Source organism: Mandrillus leucophaeus, unplaced genomic scaffold, assembly GCF_000951045.1.
Source record: "Mandrillus leucophaeus isolate KB7577 unplaced genomic scaffold, Mleu.le_1.0 Scaffold393, whole genome shotgun sequence".
Taxonomy (NCBI): Eukaryota; Metazoa; Chordata; class Mammalia; order Primates; family Cercopithecidae; genus Mandrillus; species Mandrillus leucophaeus.
In genome coordinates, this window is record NW_012104176.1 from 1,418,784 (window position 1) to 1,441,768 (window position 22,985).

Sequence of the window (22,985 nt, forward strand, 5' to 3'; positions counted from 1 at the left end):
TTAGATATCTTAGTGCTTAATTTTGAATTTTACTTCTTAAAGATAGTGTTTTCAGGTCCCCAAAACCTGGTTCTAGTCCTGCTTAAAATAAAATCAAACTAATTTATAAAAAGCATGCATAAGATTTTTTTTCTTCATTATAATTATATTCATGGTTGTTTATGGTTTAGATAACATTATGTTATATATAATCTAATGTTTAAAATATCAAATATTTATATAGCTTTTACTATGCACTATACAATTCTGTAATTTCTGTATCATTAACTCAGCTTATTTGTAAAGTAACCTGGGAGTAGTACTATTTATTTCCATTACATGGATGAAAAAACTAAGTTACAGAGAGGTTAAATGTAACCAGAGTGCTCATCAATACAGAATGCATTAAATAAATCATGGCATAGCCATTTAAGGTAATTTAATGAAATCAACATAATAAAACAAATGTATATTAATTAACTGAAGTATGTTCAATACCATGTTAAGTGAAAATACATTGTTAATAGAGCATTGGCTATATGATTCATTTATGAAAAATGTCTCTCTATCTATTTCTATCTCAATCTATTTCTGTGTTTTTACCTCTGGTAAAATTCACATCTAATCTATATTTATAGGTTCCTTTTGCATAGAGAAATAACTTAAAGAATGATCTTCAAAATGGTGGTAGAATTTATTTCCGAGTCAACAAGATTTGGGGTGATGTTAAATTTTCTCTTGTTGATAACGTTCTGCAATTGCTTGATTTTATAAACCATGACTATATTTTGACCGCTAATGAAAAAATGTTGGTTTTGAAGAGAAAATCTGTAGTACAATTATTGACTAAGCAAATTATACAAAACATCAAACATGTTTTGTGTGCATGTTTGTAAGTTTGTATAATGTAATTAATATTCTTGTACGGTCTGCAGTGATACCCAGCATACAGTTAATAATACTACCATATAATAGGGTTGTAGCGAACTTTAAAAATATTTTCTTGTTTATCTACCTTTTTCAATTTTTCCCCAATGTGCATATTATATCATGTAATTTGCAGCAACATTGATCTGTAAACACAATTTTTAAAATGTCAGTCAGGTGTATTCCATGTATTAAGTAATCCTTTATGAACTGTAAACTCACTGAACACATGCTATATGTATGTCTCTTCAAACATTTTTAATAATTGCTTTCATTGTGATTTGTGCTTCTAAAAAAAAACCCAAGTATCCTCATAACTGACCTCTCTTTCTCTACCCTTTATTCCTACCATCAACATTTGCATCTTTAAGTTTTTCTTCATTCTGCATTTCTTCTATAGTTTCTAGAGCTTAAACTCATCATCACTAATTCTACAGCATTAATGTTGTTCTTTATTGCTTTTAATGCAGATTTCTATTCTATTATTGCATTTTTAATCTTCTTATAATCTTTATTTATCATGGCAGACTTTCATTTTTACTTCTGCCTGCCTCTCAGTCAATTCCCTTCTTATCTCAACTTATTTTCATATAATCTTATCTTTCATCTCTTCATTCAGACTATAGTTTTCATATTCCATTGAGATTACAAAGAATATTTCTGCAATTTCTGCTTTCTTTAGTAACTTTTTAAAGTGCATTTTTTCTGCATCTTAATTGCCCTTTCCTTCTTTTAATGTGCAGAATATTTTCACTGGAACAGTTTTTTTTTTTTTTTTCTGTTTTCAGTGTTGTCGTCGTTAAACAAAGGAACATCTATCCATGGTTGATGATAGACTATGTCAGTCACTTCCACTCAGCCCTAGACTACTGTTGAAATACAGTTCTCAGATCTCAAGCATAAAGATTTGTTGATATTCATGGATCAGTCCCACATTTATGGTGTCTAGTAGTCATTTATCTTATGTGATGTTGGTCTTAGAAGAGACTCCCTATTCTTAAAATATTATTAACTTGCTGTGAGGCAGTATAGTATAGTAATTAGAGTATTAGCTCTATACATAAAATGGTGCATTAGGATTCTTGTTCTACCAATTATTAAAAGAGTAGTTGAACCTCTTCAACACCCACTTTATTCTATCTGTGAAATGGGCATAATACCATAATAGCACATACATCACTGCGATCAGTCATCACCAGGATTGATATTAGTATCAAACGTAACTCACAGAATCTTCCCAACTATTTTTTTTCTCATTTTGCAGATAAGGAAATTGAAGTAGCAACATGTTAAGTAAATTGTTTAAGGTCACATAGCTTGTAAATATATAAGTGAGATTAGGATTCATGTAACCTACTTTCCATTTTGTGTTCCATATTTAATGTTTGCTATTATTATTATTATATAAATATTTATGTATGATCTAAAGCAGTGAGTAGTTATTTCTTGTCCTGAAACAATATTGGTAAATTTAGTGTTTCAATTACATATTTTTTTCTCTTCCCCTGTCTTCATATTATTGGAGTTGTAGTCTAAGATGCAAATATGCCATATGCCCTCTTCTGCCTTATAGTGTGTAGCTTTCCTGAAATTTTTAATTTCTGAACATATTTAGAAGGACAAGTCCAAATTGGGAAATCTGGGATGGGATATATGTGTGCGTGTAATCCTTTACATCTGCAATATATATATATGTGGGTGTGCCTGTGTGTACGTGTGTGTATGCACACACAGACAGCTACTGTAGAATTTGTGTTCTGTATTCTATTTGGTAGAGCTGTAGCTATGCAATCAATTTGTGGTTGGCAGTTTTCACAAATTCTGTATTCCTGGGCCAAGGCATAGACAAATGTGTTGATGTGCCTCTGCTTTGTCCTTCACATTGGCAGCTTTGATCTCTTGCAGGTGACAAGGTGTGTATTAATGTCACCTGACAATTGTGTTTCTCATTTCCACTTCATGAATATTATAATTAGAGGAAATTCCTTTAAGATTTTGGCAGTAGATTAGTTGTCAATCTTAGTTTCTTGGTCTATTATGCACTCCCATCTATTTCTGTGTTTTTCTAGATATTTTATCATGCAAATCACAAATTCTGAGATAAAGAATGCTCTTCAAACACCTTCTTAAGGTGCCCTCTTCTCAATTCCACCCCTGCTTTTCAACTATACATATACACACTCACACGCAAAAACACACGCAGAGTTGGAGAACCCGAGCTTATATGAATGACAATGGCAATATAACATCAAAGAGAGCAGTGTTAACATTATATAAGAGGGAATAACGCAGTAAATTCCTTGAGAAAGTTTGCCTACTGACTTACTCAGCAATGGTGGGAGGGTCCAAATTCAAAATAGATGTGGATGGAGGTAGATTGGTGGGTTGAAAAGTATAATGGATAATTTTATGTGTCAACTTGACTGGGGCACGAGATGCCTAGAATTTAATGAAACATTATTTCTGAGGTGTCCAGGAGGGTGTTGCTGGAAAACATTAGCATTTAAATTGCTGAACTGAATAAAGCAAATGGTCCTCTCCAATATGGATGAGCATCATCTCACTGAAAAGAAAAAGGGACTGAAAAGAACAAAAAAGTGGAGGAAGGTTGGATTCACCCTCCCTGTGCCTGATTGCTTGAGCTGGGATATTGATCTTCTGCCCTCAGTGCTCCTAGTTCTCAGGCTATCAGAATTTGGAATCTATACCATTGGCTGTCTGGCTTTCAGGCTTTCAAACTACGACACTGGCTTCTCTGGGTCTCCCACTTTCAGGCAGCAGATTGTGGGACTTAGCCTCCATGATCGCATAAGCCAAGGTTCTCTGGAGAACCCTAATACAGTTGTCTCTCAGTATCCGAGGGGAACTGGTTCCAGGACACCCTGCGGATACTGAAATCTGCAGATTCTCATGTTCCTTATATAAAATGGCATAGTTACCTAAGCACATCCTCCCAGATACTTTAAGTCATCTCTAGATTACTTATATCTAATACAATGAAAATGCTATGTATACAGTTGTTAAACTGTATTGTTTTATATTTTTGTTATTTTTATTAACGTACTATTATTCTTTTTCAAATATTTGATTTCATGGTAGGTTGAATCTGTGGATGTGGAACCTGCAGATACAAAGGGCTGAGTGTACACAAACTGGTACCAGGAATTGGGGTACTGCTTTAACAAATATTTTAAAATGTGGAAGTAGCTTTGTAATGAGTAGAGGCTGGAAGAGTCTGTAGTACATCTGTATTAATCCATTCTCACACTGCTAATAAAGACATACGTGAGACCAAGTGATTTATAAAGGAAAAAAGTTTAATTGACTCACAGTTCAGCATGGCTGGGGAGGCCTCAGAAAACTTACAATCATGGCAGAAGGGGAAGCAAACGTGTCTTTCTTCACTTAGTGGCAGCAAGGAGAAGTGTCAAGCTAAAGGAGGAAAAGCCCTTTATAGAACCATCACATCTTGTGAGAACTCACTCACTATCATGAAAACAAATTGAGGATAACCATCCCCCACCCCAATTAAATTACCTCCCACAAGGTCCCTCCTATGACACATGGGGATTATGGGAACTACAATTCAAGATGAGATTTGGGCAGGGATACAGCCAAACCACATAATCCCTCCCTGGTCCTTCCCAAATCTCATATCCTCACATTTTAAAACACAATCATGCCCTTCTCTACAGCTCCCCAAAGTCTTAACTCATTTCAGCATTAACCCAAAAGTCTGAGTCCATAGTCTTATCTGAGACAAGGCAAGTCCCTTCCACCAATGAGCCTGTAAAATCAAAAGCAAGTTAGGTACTTCCTAGATACAGGGGGTGGAGGTCGGGGGTAGAGGCATTTGGTAAATACAGCCATTCACAATGGAGAAATTGGCCAAAGCAAAGGAGCCAAAGGCTCCATGCAAGTCCAAAGTCCAATAGGGCAGTCATTAAACCTTAAAGTTTCAAAATGATCTCCTTTGACTCCATGTCTCACATCCAGGTCGTGCTGATGCAAAAGGTGGGTTCCCACAGCTGTCGGCAGATAAGCCCCTCTGACTTTGCAGGGTTCAGCCCCCCTTTTGGCTGCTTTCACGGACTGGTGTTGAGTGTCTGTGGCTTTTCTAGGCACATGGTGCAAGCTGTCAGTGGATCTACCATTCTGCGGTCTGGAGGATGGTGGCCCTCTTCTCACAGCTCCACTAGGCAGTGCCCCAGTGGGGACTCTATGTGGGGGCTCCAACCTCACATTTCCCTTCCACACTGCCCATGAGGGCCCAGCCCCTCAGCCCACTTCTGCTTGGACATCTAGGCATTTCCATACATACTCTGAAATCAAGGTGGATATTCCCAAACCTCAATTCTTTACTTTTGTATACCTGCAGACCCAACACTACCTGGAAGCTGCCATGGCTTGGGGCTTGTATTCTCTGAAGCCATGGCCTGAGCTGTACCTTGGCACCTTTTAGCTGTGGCTGGAGCAGCTGGGATACAGGGCACCAAGTCCTTAGGCTGCATGCAGCAGGAGGGCACTGGACTCAGCTCCCCAAACCATTTTTCCCTCCTGCATCTCCAAGCCTGTGATGGGAAGGGCTGTCATAAAGATCTATGACATGCCGTGGAGACACTTTCCCCATTGTCTTGGTGATAAACATTTGGCTCCTTGTTACTTATGCAAATGTCTGCAGCAGGCTTAAATTTCTCCTCAGGAAATGGATTTTTCTTTCCTGTGACATCGTCAGGCTGCAAATTTTCTAAACTTTTATGTTCTACTTCCAATTAGATGCTTTGCCACTTAGAAATTTCTTTCACCAGATGCCCTAATTCATCTCTTTTGAGTTCAAAGTTCCACAGATCTTTAGGGCAGGGGCAAAATACTACCAGTCTCTTTGCTAAAGCATAGCAAGAGTCACCTTTGCTCCAGTTCCCAACAAGTTCCTCATCTCCATCTGAGACCAACTCAGCCTGGACTTTATTGTTTATATCCCTATCAGCATTTTGGTCAAAGCCATTTAACAAGCCTTTAGGAAGTTCCAAATATGCCTACATTTTCCTGTCTTCTTCTGAGCCCCCCAAATTGTTCCAACCTCTGCCTGTTAACCAGTTCCGAAGTTGCTTTCACATTTTTGGGTATCTTTAAAACAGAGCCCCACTACACAGTAGCAATGTACTGTATTCGTCCATTCTCATGCTGCTAATCAATACATACCCAAGATGGAGTAATTTATAAAGGAAAGAGGTTTCACTGACTCAGTTCAGCATGGCTGAAAGGCCTCAGGAAACTTACAATTGTGGCAGAAGAGAGAGCAAACACATCCTTCTTCACGTTGAGGCAGCAAGGAGAAGTGCTGAGCAAAGGGGGAATAGCCCCTTATAAAACCATCAGATCTCATGGGAACTCACTCACTGTCATGAGAACAGCATGAGGGTAACAGCCCCCAAGATTAAATCACCTCCCACTGGGTCCCTCCTACAACATGTGGGGATTATGGGAACTACAATTCAAGATAAGATTTGTGTGGGGACACAGCCAAACCATATCAACATGCCAGAAAAAGCTGACATTGCCATAAAGGAACTTTAAAGTTGATTCTGGTTGTGAGAGTTCAGTAAAAGAAAAAAATCAGCACTCTAGAGAAAGCTTCTGTCTTCTTAGAGAATACATAAATAATTGTGTACAGACTCTTGGTAGAAACATGATCATTAAAGAAAATTTTGGTGAGATATCAGACAGAAATAAAGAATATGCTATTGAACAATGGCAAAAAGGCAAACCTTGTTATAAAGTGGGAAAAGACTTCAATTACGTTAATATACTAGTGTTTTGTGGGAGGTAGAACTTGCAAACAATGAAATTAAATACTTAGCTGAAGAAACTTCTAAACAAAGTTTCGAAAGAGTGGCTTGGTTCCTCCTGGTTGCTTACAGTAAAAAGCAAGAAGAGAGAAATGATGTGAAGAAGGGATTGTTAAGCAAAAATGTCCCAGGAATTAAAGACTTGAAAAATTCTCAGCCAATCCATATTGCAAGAAATGAGAACGCATATTCTGAAGACAGCTCCAAGGCTGTGGCAGATAGACCATTTGATAAGATTAGTGTGATTGTGAACTGAGGACTTAATCACCCATCTCAACAGAAGCTAGGGATAAAGATGGGATTACACCAGCAGAAACACTGCCAGCTGGGGCTAAAGAAAACAGAGAAAATGGAAAAACGGCTGTGAGCATGTGCTGTCTGTCAAGAAAAGAAAAGAAGGTCCCCAAGGGTGATTCTGAGATCAACGGGGCTGTCACTCCCACTACAGGCCCAGAGGAAAGGATAATTGCTCCTTGTCTTCTAAGGGTGGAAATCCCTGTCTGATTTTGGTGGACCGGGATGCCCCCAGCCAATGGCTCAAGGACGGGCGTGTGGGGCTCTTGCAGAGAGCAGTAGTTTTAGGTAGAAGGAGCAGGCCCAATGCACCAAGCCATTGCTATCCAAGTGTGCCTGGAAGCCAGAGAATTGAGCAAAAGAAGATTATTCTCAAGGCTTAAAATCTCAAAGAGTTTGCCTTGCTGCATTTTGGAACTGTGTGGAACTCCTCACCACTTCCTTCTTTCTAATTTCTTCTTTTTGGAATGGGAATATCTATTCTATGTCTGTCCCATTATTGTATTTTGGAAACAATAACTTGTTTGATTTCACAGATTCACAGCTGGAGAAAAATTTTGTCTTGGTATTAATCACACCTTAGTCTTACTCATATCTGATTTAGATAATATTTAGATGAGATTATGAACTTTAGACTTTAGAGTTGATGATGAAAAGAAATAAGACTTTCAGAGCTGTTGAGATGGAATGAATGTATTTTCCATACAAGAAGGCCATAAATTTTGAAGGGCCAGAGAAAGAATATGGACTGAAAGTCTGTGTCACCCCAACATTGATATGTTAAAATCCTAACCTACAATATGATGGTATTAGAAGCATGGCCTTTGGTGTATATATTAGTCTGTTCTCACACTGCTAAGAAAGACATACTGAGACTGGGTAATTTATAAAGGAAACAGATTTAATTCACTTACAGTGTCACATGGCTGCAGTGGCCTCACAATCATGGCAGAACATGAATGAGGAGCAAAATCGTGTCTTACATGGCAGCAGGCAAGGGCTAGTGCAGGGGAACTCCCATTTATAAAACCCTCAGCTCTTGTGAGACTTATTCATTACCATGAGAACAGAATGTGGAAACCACTCCCATTATTCAATTATTTCCAACTGGCCCCACCCTTGACACATGGGGGTTATTAAAATTCAAGGTGAGATTTAGGTGGGGATGGGACACAGTCAAGCCATATCAGGGGATTAGATAATGAGAGTGCAGCTCCCATGAACAGAGTCAGCGTCTTTATAAGAAAAGACATAAGCAATGATTTCTCTCTCAGCCATGTGAGGATATAAGGAGAAGATGACTATCTGCAAACCAGGAAGAGTTCACCAGTTACTATATCTGCCAACCTCCAGAACTATAATACACAAATATGTGTTGATTAAGTAACCCATAGTATGATATTCTGGTATATCAGCTTGAACTGACTAAAACAGGGTTCAGATTTCTAGCCAGATCCCCTTAATTTCTAGAAGTGAGATATGCAGCCATTTACAGAGATAGAGTGGTAAGATTAGTCTTGAGCTATTAGAGACCCATCAAAGATTTGCAAAAGCCATTGTTTGAAATGGAGGAGGGCCCATGTAGGATAAAGATTTGCCTCATGTAACAAAGATCAAAATAACAGTGGCTTAAACAAAAAAGTTTAGGTTTCCTTCATCTAACAATCTGAGCGTAAGCAATGCAGACTGGTTTGGTGGCCCCATAGTGTTAGGGAGCTAAACTTTTTCTGTTTTTTTGCTCTGCTTTCTCAAGTGTTTTGCCCTCAGCTACGCCATTCAAGTTTATTTACCATCATGTCCACATTCCAGGCAATAGGAGAGAGAATGACAAGCAGAAGGAGAGGTCATCTGCTGATTTTAAGGCTATTCTTAGGAAGTTGAACATGTCACTTTCACTCCCATTCCGTTACTTAGGATGGCCACACCCAGTTGTAAAGGAAGCTGGGAACTGCAGTCTTCAGTTGAGCAGCCATATGCAAAGCTGAAACTTAGTAATTCCTTTACTAAAGTAGGAAGGCAAAAAAGAAAATTGGAGGAAAACCATGTATGCCAGTCAATAAGAGTCATATGTTTATAGGTCCCAGAAAAGTTGTAGAGTGAGTCAAATTTGCTTTTTAAATCTTTCTCTTTTCATTTGTCCTCACCTCTAGTATTTTCATGATTTCCCGTATTATATAATGAATTTTCCTGCTATGTGGGACAGGGAAATTAGTGTCTGTTTCATATACTTATCTATAATATACATTAAGATGGTCAAATGACATTTCCTTGGAGATTATTTTCAGGGGAACTCATGACTTCTTTGGGTTGTTGGACAGTTTTAATTTGTGGAATTTTCTTAATTAACTTGATGATGCTGTTATAAATGAAAATAGAATAGACCTTGTCCATGTCCTATTCAACAGTAATTTCCCTTTGTTTCTTGATACCAGACTCTAATTGACTCAGGTAATTGGTGCGAATCCCTCGATTGCATGGAATTCAGACTCTTGTCCCAGAATGCATCATGATTGATATAATCCAATCATCCTCTCATTTCCCTTGGCCAGTCATGTCACCCAGTTCTGGATAATGAGACAACAGCAGAAATTAGGGAGCTAGTAATTGGAGACTTTCCTTCCCAAATTTTTAAAAAAAATGATAATATTAGCAATCTTGGTTAGAAATGCCAAATGTTCTAAGTTATGAAAAAAAGGCAGAATGGGCTAACAGCTTACACTTGTTGGGACACCACATACATCAATACTATATAATTAGCAATTTCACCCATGTAGCAATCAGCATTGGAACTTGAAAATCACCTAGAAACTGAGAAATTGAAGGGCCAATCACCTAGAAACTGAGAAATTGAAGGGCCAATGCCTGAGGACAGAACAACACACTGACCTAGTTACATTGAACGGAGGAATTCTGGACCTATCATCACAGTGATCCTGGAGAAAGTGAAGATAATATACCAAAGAGGTCCCAGAAATTAATGCAGAAATGACATGAGAGAGGCAGGTAGGAAAATAAAGTCCCATCCAGTAGACAAAGAGATAGGCAGGTAGACAATCCCTGATGGTTACTCACGGGGAGGCCAAAAGGCTTAAGCCACTGACTTTGTGAAATTCGAAAGTGGTATTCTAGCCCATGGGAGGCCTCCTGGTAGTAGGAGTAACTGGTGAAGTGGTAGGTGCAAGAATACTAGATTGAACGTAAGAAAAGAATTTAGATACAGGAGAATTGTTCTGAGGAATAGTTTTTGGAACTGAAGTGCTCAGAAAGAACATCATGTATTTGAACTAGGGTACAGAGGCAGATATTTTTGAGGTATACTTTTTTGTTGAACACATTTGGAGAAATACTGATGTAGAAACATTATACTCTTATCTCTTCCCATCTATTCCGGTAGTCCTGTCTCCTGATCTTGGATTCCATTTCTTAGCTTTACCTTTGCTGCCGCCTTCTAGGTTGGGCTTATACTTGACTCTCGGAACTACCTAAACACTTTGCTCTGTAATACCCTTTAGCTCTTGCCTTTTCTTGGCACCCTGCAAGTTAGACCCTGATGTGGATATAGTTCTATGCAGGTAGCTCCTTGTCTGGGTGCTGCAGCCTCAGTGGAGGTGGAATTTGACAAAGGGTCAGGCAGGTTGCTGTTGAGTGTCACTTACTAGGCTTTGTCACTTTCCCCAGAATGGGGATAATATAGCAAAGATCAATTTCAGAGGCAGGAGACACCGTGTTGAAAGAGTAAGGATCCTTGTTTCGGTGATGGGAAGCATTCAGGTAAAGACCAGCAGCTAACCAGTATTAAAACAAATGGCCTTCTAAGGAACAGGGTGACACACTGAAGAGCAGCCTTTGCCTTGTTGAGATTCCAACCCTTGTTTGGACATTTTTAGTGATAGACAGTGTAAAATGTTTTCTTTTCCTGATTACATTAGTTGAGACAATAGCAGAGGCCTAATACTCCATTTGGCATCTAGTCCTATCATCCTGTCTTGTTCTACTTGTCAAACAAGTTTGAAACTGTCACCAGCATCCTGACCAATTCACCCTGCGTTGTATTCCTTGGCCCCAGACATCTGGAGAGTGGAGGCCTTGCCATCAGATCTCAAATTTTCATTCCAAGTTCCAGCAATGCATATCCCAGGTTAATATCTATATCTATATCTATATCTATATCTATATCTATATCTATATCTGTATCTGTCTGTCTATCTATCTATCTATCTATCTATCTATCTATCTATCTACGATACATGTTCATCCCTTCTCTGTACTCCCAATTCTCAGTCACATTTCATTTTCTGCTTCAAAAAATGATGAGGTGTTCTGCTAGGGATGGCCTTTGTGCTCTGACCTGGACTTTTTATTATGCTACCTGGCATAACTCCCTCATACCTTCTTCATGTCCCCTTTGACATCAGTAAGTTATTCCTGTTCTCTTGCCTAGTCTCCTCAATTGCTTTTTCATTCTTTCTGTCTCAGCCTCTGTCCCTCACAAACTTTGTATGTGCTTCCATTCTCTAAAACTCCTTACACATCCTCTATGGCAATTTTTCCTCAGTGGTGGCAGGGAAGAGACAGATAAGCTATTGCAAGCTTTTCAAGATTCATAATTACATTTCAACAACAACAAAAAAAATTATTGATTGCTAAGCACTGTCCGAGACTCTGGTGATAAAGTGATCAAAAAGGCAATTCCTGCCCCCAGAGGAGCTCACGGTTCTATGCAAAAGCAAAACACAAAACCAAAGCAGCAACAACAACAACAACAAACACAGAAGGATGTGTACACAAATAGTTACAATACAGTGGATTAAATACTGTGCATAAAAACTCTAAGAATTTCAATGTATTTTGGCAATATATTTTGTCTGTAGAGTAGTAGAAACCTAGAGATGAAATCCAACAATGACCTAGCTATTTGTTTGGCGTGCGTTTTCTTTTTCTTATATACTCAAGGAACTTATTACAAATTATAGAAGGCTTGAGAGAAGGGTATTTCCTTGTTTCATCCAAGAGAAAATAGACTCCAGAAGGTTGAATGATATTCCCAAATCACTGATCATGTTAAAATCATGCTGGGATCTTACGTGTGAGAAAAATTTAACACTAGCTGCTAAAACAGATGAACCCTCACAGTCTTAGTGGCTTAATAAAACACAAGAGTATCCTTCTTTTCTCATATGAAACTGATGCAGGTTGGGTGGTCTTATCCATCTTGGAGGTATGACATGTGGCATGTGTGGCCTCCAAAATTGTTCTAGTAAGGGAAAGAGAGATGTGAAGGATACATACAGACTCTTAATTGCTGTGCTCTTGAAGTGATGGAAGTCATTTTCTTGCAGTTCATTAGCATACACAATGTGTATTGCCCCAATATGAGAAACGACTGAAATTCATTGAGTCTTTGCCATATTTGACCTCCTGTGAGAATTTGGGGTCTACTGGGTCTACTGTCAGTGGGTATGCCTCAGTGTGTGCTGGTGATGGTGTGGCAGATCACAAAGATTATGTTTAAGAGAGATTGATGGATGAATGGATGGATGGACAGACAGATGGATGAATATGAGATGCCTCATTGATTACCATTGTTTCAGATAATTATCTTAGCTAAGCTGGAGTTTATTTTCCACATTTTCTTATGAGTCCACTCCTATGCTCTTCAGCTGAAGGGCATGACCATCCTTTTCTCCAACAGAATTTAGGAGAATTTTGACACTGCAGCATGGGACATCATTGTGTTAATCATTTTGTAACTATTACTGCAGAATAAAATGCCTAGAATAGTAAATAATAGCATTATAGCTGTCTTTGAAAGAAAAGGTCAATATTATACCTGCTTGCTGATAGGAGAGATTAATATACTCTTGCTATTATTAATAATAGTAATTAGACTCTATTGCTTTAGCTGATCCGTAGGTCCCATTTATAGGAACAGCCTAATGTTCTTCCTGAGCATGACTTGGCATATTTTAGCACGTCATTGCACGCATTGGAAATCAGTGCCAGGATCTTCTTATCATTTTATTAGCTTTTTGGCACTTGGATTTTGTATTTGTACTGGGCTTACTTTTCTACCTCTGAAACAGTTAGCACGGATTTTTGTATAAAAAAAAGAAGACTTTTTTAAAAATAGCATTTTCTAATGGGGGAGGTAACAATAGACTTTTGTGTATTTTGAATCCTTTAGCACGCCACTGCTGCAAACAGAGAGGACAGGCAGCCCTGTCAGGACAATTAATACTTGCAGCAGAAAACTCTTCTTAGCTGTAGAACAGGAGAAAAGAGGAGCTTAAACTGAGTTTGTTATGCAAGAAAATCTTTTCAGTACTGGGAACAGAGACAGTGGAGGCTGTATGGCGACCACAGGATCAACTTCTTTTATGTTACAATTTTTCCATCAGGTCAACTTTGAGTACTGAGCAAAGGGTTTGGAAAGATAGCAAAATGTGCCAGAACCGTCCTTCTCTAAAAGTTAGCACGTAGAGCGTCACTTTAGGGATTTCCTCATTCAAATGAATTTCTCTCCTTGTTTGTTTCTCTGCCTTGAATTTTCATGAATATTTCCAGTTTTGGATTAAGGCAGTAAATGTGCCTATTAAAATGAACCAGTGTTACCTAGCAGGGGTAAACTACTAACTCTTTGTCATTAATGTCTTACTGTGAATAATTAAAATGGGTTTTCTTCCCTCAGCTAAGTCTTAAGAAATAATAATGGTAATGTTTAAAAGTCAAAATGTATTGTATGGTAGAGTTTACAATGCAAACTGAGTTATTCCCTCATTTGTTTCTTACGAGTAATCTTATGAGATAAGGTAGGGAGAGGGGAGCTGTTACTCTGTTTTAACAGATGAAGAATTTGAGGCTCTGACTGGTCAATTGACTGTTCAAGGACGTTCTAAAGGACTGGATTGTAGAAGGAGTAAGTAGAGAGAAGGGGGAAGCAGAAAGTAGAGATAGCATTTGCAGGCTCAGTTCCTGTTAGACCAGCAGGGAGCATACTGACTAGCTAAGGTGTGTGTGCAGGTTTGGAGGGTGTGGAGTGGTTTAAGGTAGAGAGAATGGCTGCTAACAATAGTAGCATTATCTACCTTTCCTTGACCATCTATGAAATGCTAAGCACCAAATTAGACTCCTGCATACACTGTTTCGTTTCATCTTTTTTATAATCCTGCAAGAAGGCTAATATTCCAGATTTACAGATGAGGAAACAGGGGTTTAGAGAAATTGAAAGTCTTGCTCAAGGTTACTCAATTAAATGAGGGAAAATATTTTCCTATTCCTAAGATCACTTTCTTGCACAGTCACATGCTACAGTGCAAGAAAGCAAGCAAAGAAAAGGTCATGGGAGGGCCTTGAAAACAAATTTCCCTTTTTCCACATCTGTCTCAGGCTTGGCTTCTCTGCCCTTCACCTTTCCATTAACTCTGTAATCCTGCAAAGAGCAGAAATTTTATCACTTTCTGACCAAAGTAAGGGCTTTAAAAATTTCTACCTGGATACCTTGAAGCTTTCAAAGGTTTTTATTCTCCCCTCAGATGCATTACATGAGACATTTCACATGTCCATTTCAGTAACTTTTCCATTGTTGATGTAACATAATGAGTTTTTGCTTTTTATTTTTATATCAAGGCAGGTTTTCTCCCCTGACTGAATAATGTGACTGCCACGTGTTTTCCTCCTATGTCAAAAACTACTCCCAACTACTTTAGGTACAATATAACGTATCAAAAATTTTTGTCCAGATTTTTTTTTTTTTTTCTGAGAAAGAAGTCATTAAGGGCAGATAGTGAACAATATAGTGGAAGGAAGTCAGCTTAGCTGTCCTTAGCATTTGTTACCACAATTGCTATAAACCAGAATTACTTTCTCCTTGATGGAAAGGTAGTCACCTCTTGGGTGAAATGTGGCAGCTGCTTAACAGTGTACATCAATAAAACATGACCATCTAAGAAGTAGCCAGCTAGTACTGATGAGCTGATGCATTTAATTGACAAGGCAGACAAAGGCTCAGAGGTATTTTTAAAGTTTTCATTTCTTTATTGAGCAACATTGGGTTAATTTCTCCATGACTCAGTCTCCTCATCTGTAAAATGGGAATAATAACACTTATCTAGCTCACAGAGGCATTGCCAGTATTAATGAACTCAGGTAAAGTTCTCTGAGATTCCTTGATGAATGGTGCCATGGGGTTGCAAATGATTAGCGGCCTTATTATTCTGACACTCACCCATAAGGCCCATTGATCAAATACAGTTCTGGCTTAACTGGGCAGAGCAATGGATTCTGCAACTGCATTCAATGGCAGTTTGCCCTGAAGATAAAGTCTGTCACACACAATGTCTCCCCAGAGCAAGCTTAAGCTGGTAGCATTATTGATGTAGGTGATCTGCCTGCCAGGATGCACAGAGGCAGTTTAACTGGAGCTAATTATGGCTGGCAATAATACCAGAGCCAAGAACTCACCTCTGATTATGATGGGAAGTTCAAAGAATCTATTTCTGAGCCATATAATTGGGCAGAATTTTCTGCACTATTGGTGTGGGTAGCATTCTGAAGAATGTCAGGGCACCTCAAATTTCAGAGGAAGGAGACTTGTAATACTTTTCTAGAGAAGAAAAGAACTAGAGAGAATTGTTATCCTTGCAAATTGCCTTCTGTGATGTTCATTTATTTATTTGGGCCATATTTTGTGGTTGTTGCACAAATATTACATGCTTGTTTCTAGGAGAGGAATGAAGGGATGAAAAGAGTTGGCATGCGAGATGGGTAAGATGGAGCCCCAATCTCACGGGAGCTTTTGATCTACATGGGCACAAGTGAGATGTTAAGAAACATAACACAGAGAGTGGAAGAAGTGGAGCTCTAAGGAAGCTGGAGCCAAGGCTGAGTGCAGTTGCTTTGATCTGGTATGGTTGATGTTACTAATATTAAAATCACAAGCCACAAATATGTATGATGTGTCACTCCAAATATCCTCAATTCCATGACTATCACCTGAATAAAAATTATCATCTTTTCTTATTGGACTACTTTGATAACCATCTGACTAGACTCCGCTGTTTCACCTCTTGCCCTTCTGCAGGTTATTTAATACAGGCCAGATTACTCAGCATAAGTTACATTCTTTTTAAGTCTTTCAAGCCTTTCTTCTACATTGAATTAAATTCAAACTCTTAGTTACTATTGCTTCCTGGTTTATGTTGCTCATCTCTAGACCAAAATCTACCTGTTTTCCAAGCTCCCTTTTTGCTAGTTTTCCTAGTTCATGCTAGTTGACTGAAAGCTCAGCCTTTTCTTGCCCCAGGGGATTTGCATGTGTCCTTCCTGCCTAGAATATTCTTCTCCACCTGGTTTCCACTGGTGAGACCCCAATTCTTAACACTTTTCCACTTAAATACAAATTTCTTTCTCCCATGCCCATATCCTGTTTATTGCTCTTCCCTTTCATGGTATTTTTTACAATTTGAAATTATTTATTCACTCTCTTTTTCATTCATTCATTCATTCATTCATTCATTCATTTGCTTCTTAACTATTCTGTCTCCTACAAAAGGTAAGCTCTCAGAGAGAAAGAATTTGCCCTCACCCCTTACTTACTGGTACCCAGAACAATACCTGGCACAAACCAATATAGAATTTCCTAATGTTGTTAAATAACAACTATCTTTATTGATCATCCACTACACATTTTATGTGTAAATCTCATTTTTACATGCAACAACCTCAAGAGATTGGCATCATTTCACTGAAATTTTCATACAATTAAATTGAGTCATAGGAACACTAAGACTTGCTAAAAATCACAGCTTGCACTCAGTAAAAACTGGATTCTAACACAAGCCTTCCTGGCTCCAAAGTCAGGGCTGAGACTATTGCCCCTTGATTTTGGAGGCTGGACAAGCAATCTAGATGAAGAGGTTAGGCACAGATCCCCTCTCAATGGTACTGAACGTGGATTGGCTTGAAGGCATTTTTTGGAAACTGGAATCTTAAGAGTAAGCCTTGAATTGATAATTACTTTTGTTAAATATCAAGGACTTGGTGATTACTTTCTAGAGGAGAATTAGTAAAAACCTTGAAAATCATGAGCCAGAACAATCTTCTTCTGCCCTTCTTAGGAAATTTTCCCATTTATTTTTAAACTGCTTCTTGCCTGGGGTCATCTTCATCTTTGGCTTCTGATCTCTGTTTCCTGGAGGAAAGTGTAGGGAAAGTGACAATCATTTTACTTTAGGTTCACTTCAATTCAATGAAGAGTTCTGCATACTGAATAGTCTAAATAAATACCAAAAGTCTGCTTAATTATAGTGTGACAAGATTGGGACTTTTCTCAAACTTTGGCATTTAACATGTGATATTTTATTTGTGGGTGGAAGTACTCTCATAATTAATGCAAACAAACAGGATACCTTGTTAACAATGAGACAAACTTCAAATCGCAGTGTGGTTCTTTTCTTTGCCATTTTGTTTTCAAGTCACTTATATATAGATTAGCAGGATTTTCTACCACGATATAAATATCTGTCCTGAAAGATAATGTTTTATTTTTTCTTCCAAGACTGTTTTGCTGAAAGGTTTCCAGTTGCCTATGGTGGTAGTAAGAAGACGCTAAAATAAATAAATGAATAAATAAATAAATAAATGCCATAGATACATTTAAGTCATTACATCTTAACCAGGCCAATCAAAACAACCATAAAGACACATCGAGATGAAACTTCAAATACTGTGGCACAGGTGTGGACTGCGAAGAAACAAAAAGCTAAACTCAGATCAGAAGAGTTGTTAAAATAGAATAATATGTCTGTGTCTCAGAGACTAAAATACACCTGGCACCAAGAGAAGTACTGAGTATTGAAAGTTGAGACAAGTCACTCTTGACTTTTATGGACTGATGGTGAAGACAGGCAGTGACTGATACATTATAAAATGGTCAGATTCAGAACAGAATTACTCACAGAATTCTACGGAAAGACAGAAGATAGAGCCCTAAATCCAGCCTGGAAGAATCATGACAAACTTCCTAGAAGAGAAGACACCTGGGCTGAATCTTAAAGGAACGACCTAATTGTCAAGAGGGTAACATGTTTTGAGAGTTGCCCTTGGAACAGAAGTCCCTGAAGTTTCCTTGACTTGTCAGCCTCATTCCTTTCTGTTACAACTGCCTTTCTCCTCAGCCACAGAACATCACCGTCGCATCCAACTTTTAGGTTCGTATTTCTTTAAATAGGCAAGGAGTTCTCTTTCAGGAAACCATATGAAAACACCTAGTAAAAAATTCCAATTTGCCTGGCTTGAATTTCCTTTGAAATACTTAGTCCAATCATTTTGGCTGAGGTAATGGTGTTTTCTGATTGGTCTAGTTTGACTCATCCAATCTGCCTGGAACACTGGTTATCTAAGCGACTTCTATTTAAAACCTACAGAAGGAGAAAAGCGTTTAACAGATGATGCAGAAAACATTGTTGATCAGATTGAATAGTTGACGCTTCTAGGGACTACCATTCAACCTACCAGTAGCAAAAGGAATTATGACTGTGGATACATTTTAGGTCATGTTTGCCTAATGAAAGCCTGTCAGTCTAAAAGAAATAAACATTTGCCAGTTACTTTTGAGGCCAACCCTTTGGGAGGTGCTTTTCTTTCACTATCTCATAAAGCTTCTCACTACAACCTTTAGAGACAGGTACTATTTTAAGTATGAGGAACGTAGAGGTTAAGTAACTCTTAGAAGATCATACGGATTTGGAAATCACAGAGATTTAATTCATTTTTAATTAGCATTCCATCTCCCCCCCGCCCCCCGCCACTATACCATGTGGGATCTTTGGAAAACAATATTTGTAGCACAATGCGTCGTCTTCCAAATGACCAGAGGTGCACAAATAAGTAGGAACTTTGTTTTGTTTTCTTTTTTTGCTGACTTTATAAGATGGTTTTCTTCAAATTTTAATGTGCTGCGTCAGACAAAAATGTATAATGAGTGCTTTGTATTTTCTGTCTTTTGAGCTAATTCTGTAAGATGTGTCACATGTCTCTTCCTAAGAGAGAATAATTAATGGGGTGTATTGTAATTTCCACATAATATCATCTCCGGAACCATTTGTCTTTAGGCACATGGTGTAGAGGTGAAAAAGGGGTAGAAGGGGTGCTTGTAAATTTCTTCATTCTTACTGAACATTTTCCCAATAGAATGGTACAGAAAAATGTCAATAATTAATTGGGAAATATTTGTTTATCTTTATAGAGAGATTTTATTATTAAGCTTAGATAAAACATTTTTTTGGGAGGGTCGTTGTCCCTGGCTCTCTAGTTGTGGACTGGCAGAGTACGGGGTATGTTGGGTGTGGTGCTGCAAAGACAATATTTAGATCATTTTGTGGGAGGCCAATCACTACTTCTTAGGTTGTCCTATCGTTCATTTCATTAGCACTGCACAGGGTTCCCTAGGAATGATATATTTTCCTCTCTCCGGTGAACATTAAACTTAGTTACAGAGATGAGCAAGATGTATAAATAGAGGGGAAAAGGTGTTTCTCATTTTATTACTCTTTTGTGTAATAGTAGTAAAAGTTTTGTAGGGAGTATTGTATAGAGTAAAACAATCATTTGTCAATGGGTAAACTTACTGAACACCAATGTCTGCTTTTAAAAGATCCCTTGTGTGTCATGAACTACACAGTGTTCATAAAAAGTTGTACTCCAGGGTTACATATTCTTGTTTCCTCAATTACTGGAGTTTTCTGAAATCTCCAAGGAAAGAGGATTAAACATTTATTGTCAGGAAGCACCAGGTTTCACTTTGTCCTGTGCTTGGACACATTCATTATGCCAGGCTTTAAATTTTCGATTACGGAATCCATAAAGTACCACCAACACACACACACACACACACACACAAGCAAACACATAAACATACAAACCACCACCAAATAGTTAAAAGTAGTGAATTTTAAAAAGGCGAAAAAAGGGCAAGGACCAGTTTTGATGACTCTATTCTTAGTCTGTCATGTTAGTTTTACCATTACAGACAGTATGTCTCCTTGAGGAATGATACCTGGGGTTATATTTGATTATAAATTACTCTGATTATTTACCATTTGATGTCATAAGATAAGAATTGCTGTCTTTTAATCTGTAGTCGTTAGTGTAGAACTGATTTGACTCATGTAGTAGATGAGGAATATAAAAGAAATTAACAAAAATTTCTCATGATAGATTGGTGAAGACAGAACATCATTAGATAATGTTAGAGCTCAAGCCAATACCCAAAAATATGGTGTTTTGACATGCAGAATTGAAGAATTCTCAAGGTCCCTCTGACCTCACTACTTCCCCAGTCTCTCCCAAAGCATAAGATAAAGTTGTTCTGCGAAGGTCCTTCATCTGCCTTAGATCTGGACCTGCCAAGAAGAGCAATTGTTTTTTCTTCTCCCTCCTATATGACCAAGAATATATCCACACCTGAACAGAACAGACCCTTTCACTGTCAAAGAGAACTATTTACAAGTTAATCTGTGTTCCCGGATCTATTCATTCTCCCTAGTAATTCTGTTAACAGAATTCCTCTTCTCCCTAATTCCATAACATGTTTTGCCAGGATGTTATGTAAGCTTCCAAACTTCATTGGAGGGGATTCTGAAGTCTCCTGTGTATACACATTAAATAAATTTGTAAACCTTTTCTCCTAGGGACCAATCTGCCTCATATCAGTGACTTTTAGCAAATCTCCAGGAGGCCAAGGTCCTTGGCCCGCACAATAACAACGCATGCATAAGAATCTATCTGAAGAGGAAGATAATAAGAAGGCAATTTCAAGGACATGGTAGTTTAGAAATTCTAATTTGAAAGACAAGTACAAATTATATATGAACAATGAAATGGAGTTTTAAAAATATAGACAGTTGGCCAGGCATGGTGGCTCATGCCTGTAATCTCAGCACTTTGGGTGGCAGAGGTAGGAGGATTGCCTGAGCTCAGGAGTTCAAGACCAGCCTGGGCAACATGGCAAAACTCCATCTCTAAAAATAATACAAGTATTAGCCGGGCATGGTGGTGCGTGCCTGTGGTTTTAGCTACTCAGGAGGCTGAGGCAGGAGGATTGCTTGGGCCAGGGAGATCGACTAAGCTATGACTGTGATTGTGCCACTTCACTCCAGTCTGAGTGACAGATTAGGACCCTGTTTCAAATATATATATTTGAGAGAGACTGTTGACGTCAGCTCTGGCATGTGAAGTACTTGAATGTTGTCACCCACAATTCTTACAAGAAAAAACTAGATGCTTGAGTATTAATGACTTTTTCATAGGTTAACCAGAGAACTGAAGTCTCAGAGTAAACCATCACACTGAAATATCTAGATTACTTCTAGATGTAGGTGTGTCCAAAGAGATATAGCATGATCAGCTTACATGGAAGAGAAACCCTGGAGCCATAAACAAGCGGAAACACTTAAGTGATGTCTTAGTCCATTTAAGCTGCTATAACAAAATACTATAAAGTGGTGGCTTATAAATAACAGACATTTATGTCTCACAGTTCTAGGGGAAGCTAGAAATTCAAGATCAAGGCACCAGCAGATTTGGTGTTTCGAGGGCTAACTTTCTGGTTGATAGATGATGTCTTCTCACTATGTGGTAGAAGTGGTGAGGATGCTCACTCATGCCTCTTTTATGAGACAAGAGACAGATTGTTTGGAAAGGTGAATTTCCCTCTTAATGGCTAAAGGTTTTGTGCCTTTTTTTTTTTTAAGACGGAGTCTCGCTTTGTCACCCAGACTGGAGTGCAGTGGTGTGATCTCGGCTCACTGCAAGCTCCGCCTCCTGGGTTCACGCCATTCTCCTGCCTCAACCTCCCAAGTAGCTGGGACTACAGGTGTCCACCCAGCTAATTTTTGTGTATTTTTTTAAGTAGAGACGGGGTTTCACTGTGTTAGCCAGGATGGTCTTGATCTCCTGACCTCGTGATCCACCCACCTCGGCCTCCCAAAGTGCTGGGATTACAGGCGTAAGCCATCGCGCCTGGCCTTTTGTGCCTTTTAAAAAACTTTTTCAGTCATCGTTTTGGCCAAATAAATGACTTGGGATAACCTGGAATTCTATTTCATAATATCAAAGTGTTTTAAACCTTTAACATATTTGATAGGCTTTCCAAAATCAAATTTCAGCTTCACAATTGTCTTTTCTAACTCCTAACTTTTGGATGCTACAGAGGGCCCTTGGAACATCCAAAAGATATGTAAACAGGTCTGTTAGACTGTAGCAAGTAGTAATTTTGGTAAACTACTTGAGACTGAGTGGACTAGCTTGAGAGAGAGAAATTCCTGGTGGTCATAGTCTTGAGGGGGAACCCACAATTCTATAGGATTTGCCTTTAGAAACTCCACCACGTATTCAAAGTAGAAATTCAGAAAACATAACCCACAGGGCATGAGGTAGGGAAGAGTAATCATTGTGAAATGCACCCAGAGCCTTCTCCATAACAAAGGTCTACCTTTTAGGGAAAAGGTTTCGCTGGGAAATGTAATTCCTCCCACCTTGGGCCCCTTTAGTCTCCCTGTCTCACCTGAGGGGAGAAAGAGCATAGCCTACTGGGATCAATGCTGCAAAAAATAGATTGAGAAGAGTAAGGCTAAGGAAGGGAGTAGATAGCTGGTGGGAGAAAAGCTGTATCAAAGGAGAAACATCTGAGAAGTTAACAGCCCTGGGAGGAATTCCCAGTAAAGAACAGAGATTTAATTGAAATATTATAAAACATTCTGTATCCCCTCTCACTCTGCCATTGCACAAATAGGGCCCCAGTGTAATAATAGTGGGTTGCAGCTGAAAAAAAGCTGTTAGACATGGACTACTTCTGAGGAACAAGATATAGAAAGAAACAAAACAAGGGCAGTAAACAAATTTGAAGTTTCTGGGCATCTACAGCTACACAAACATTAA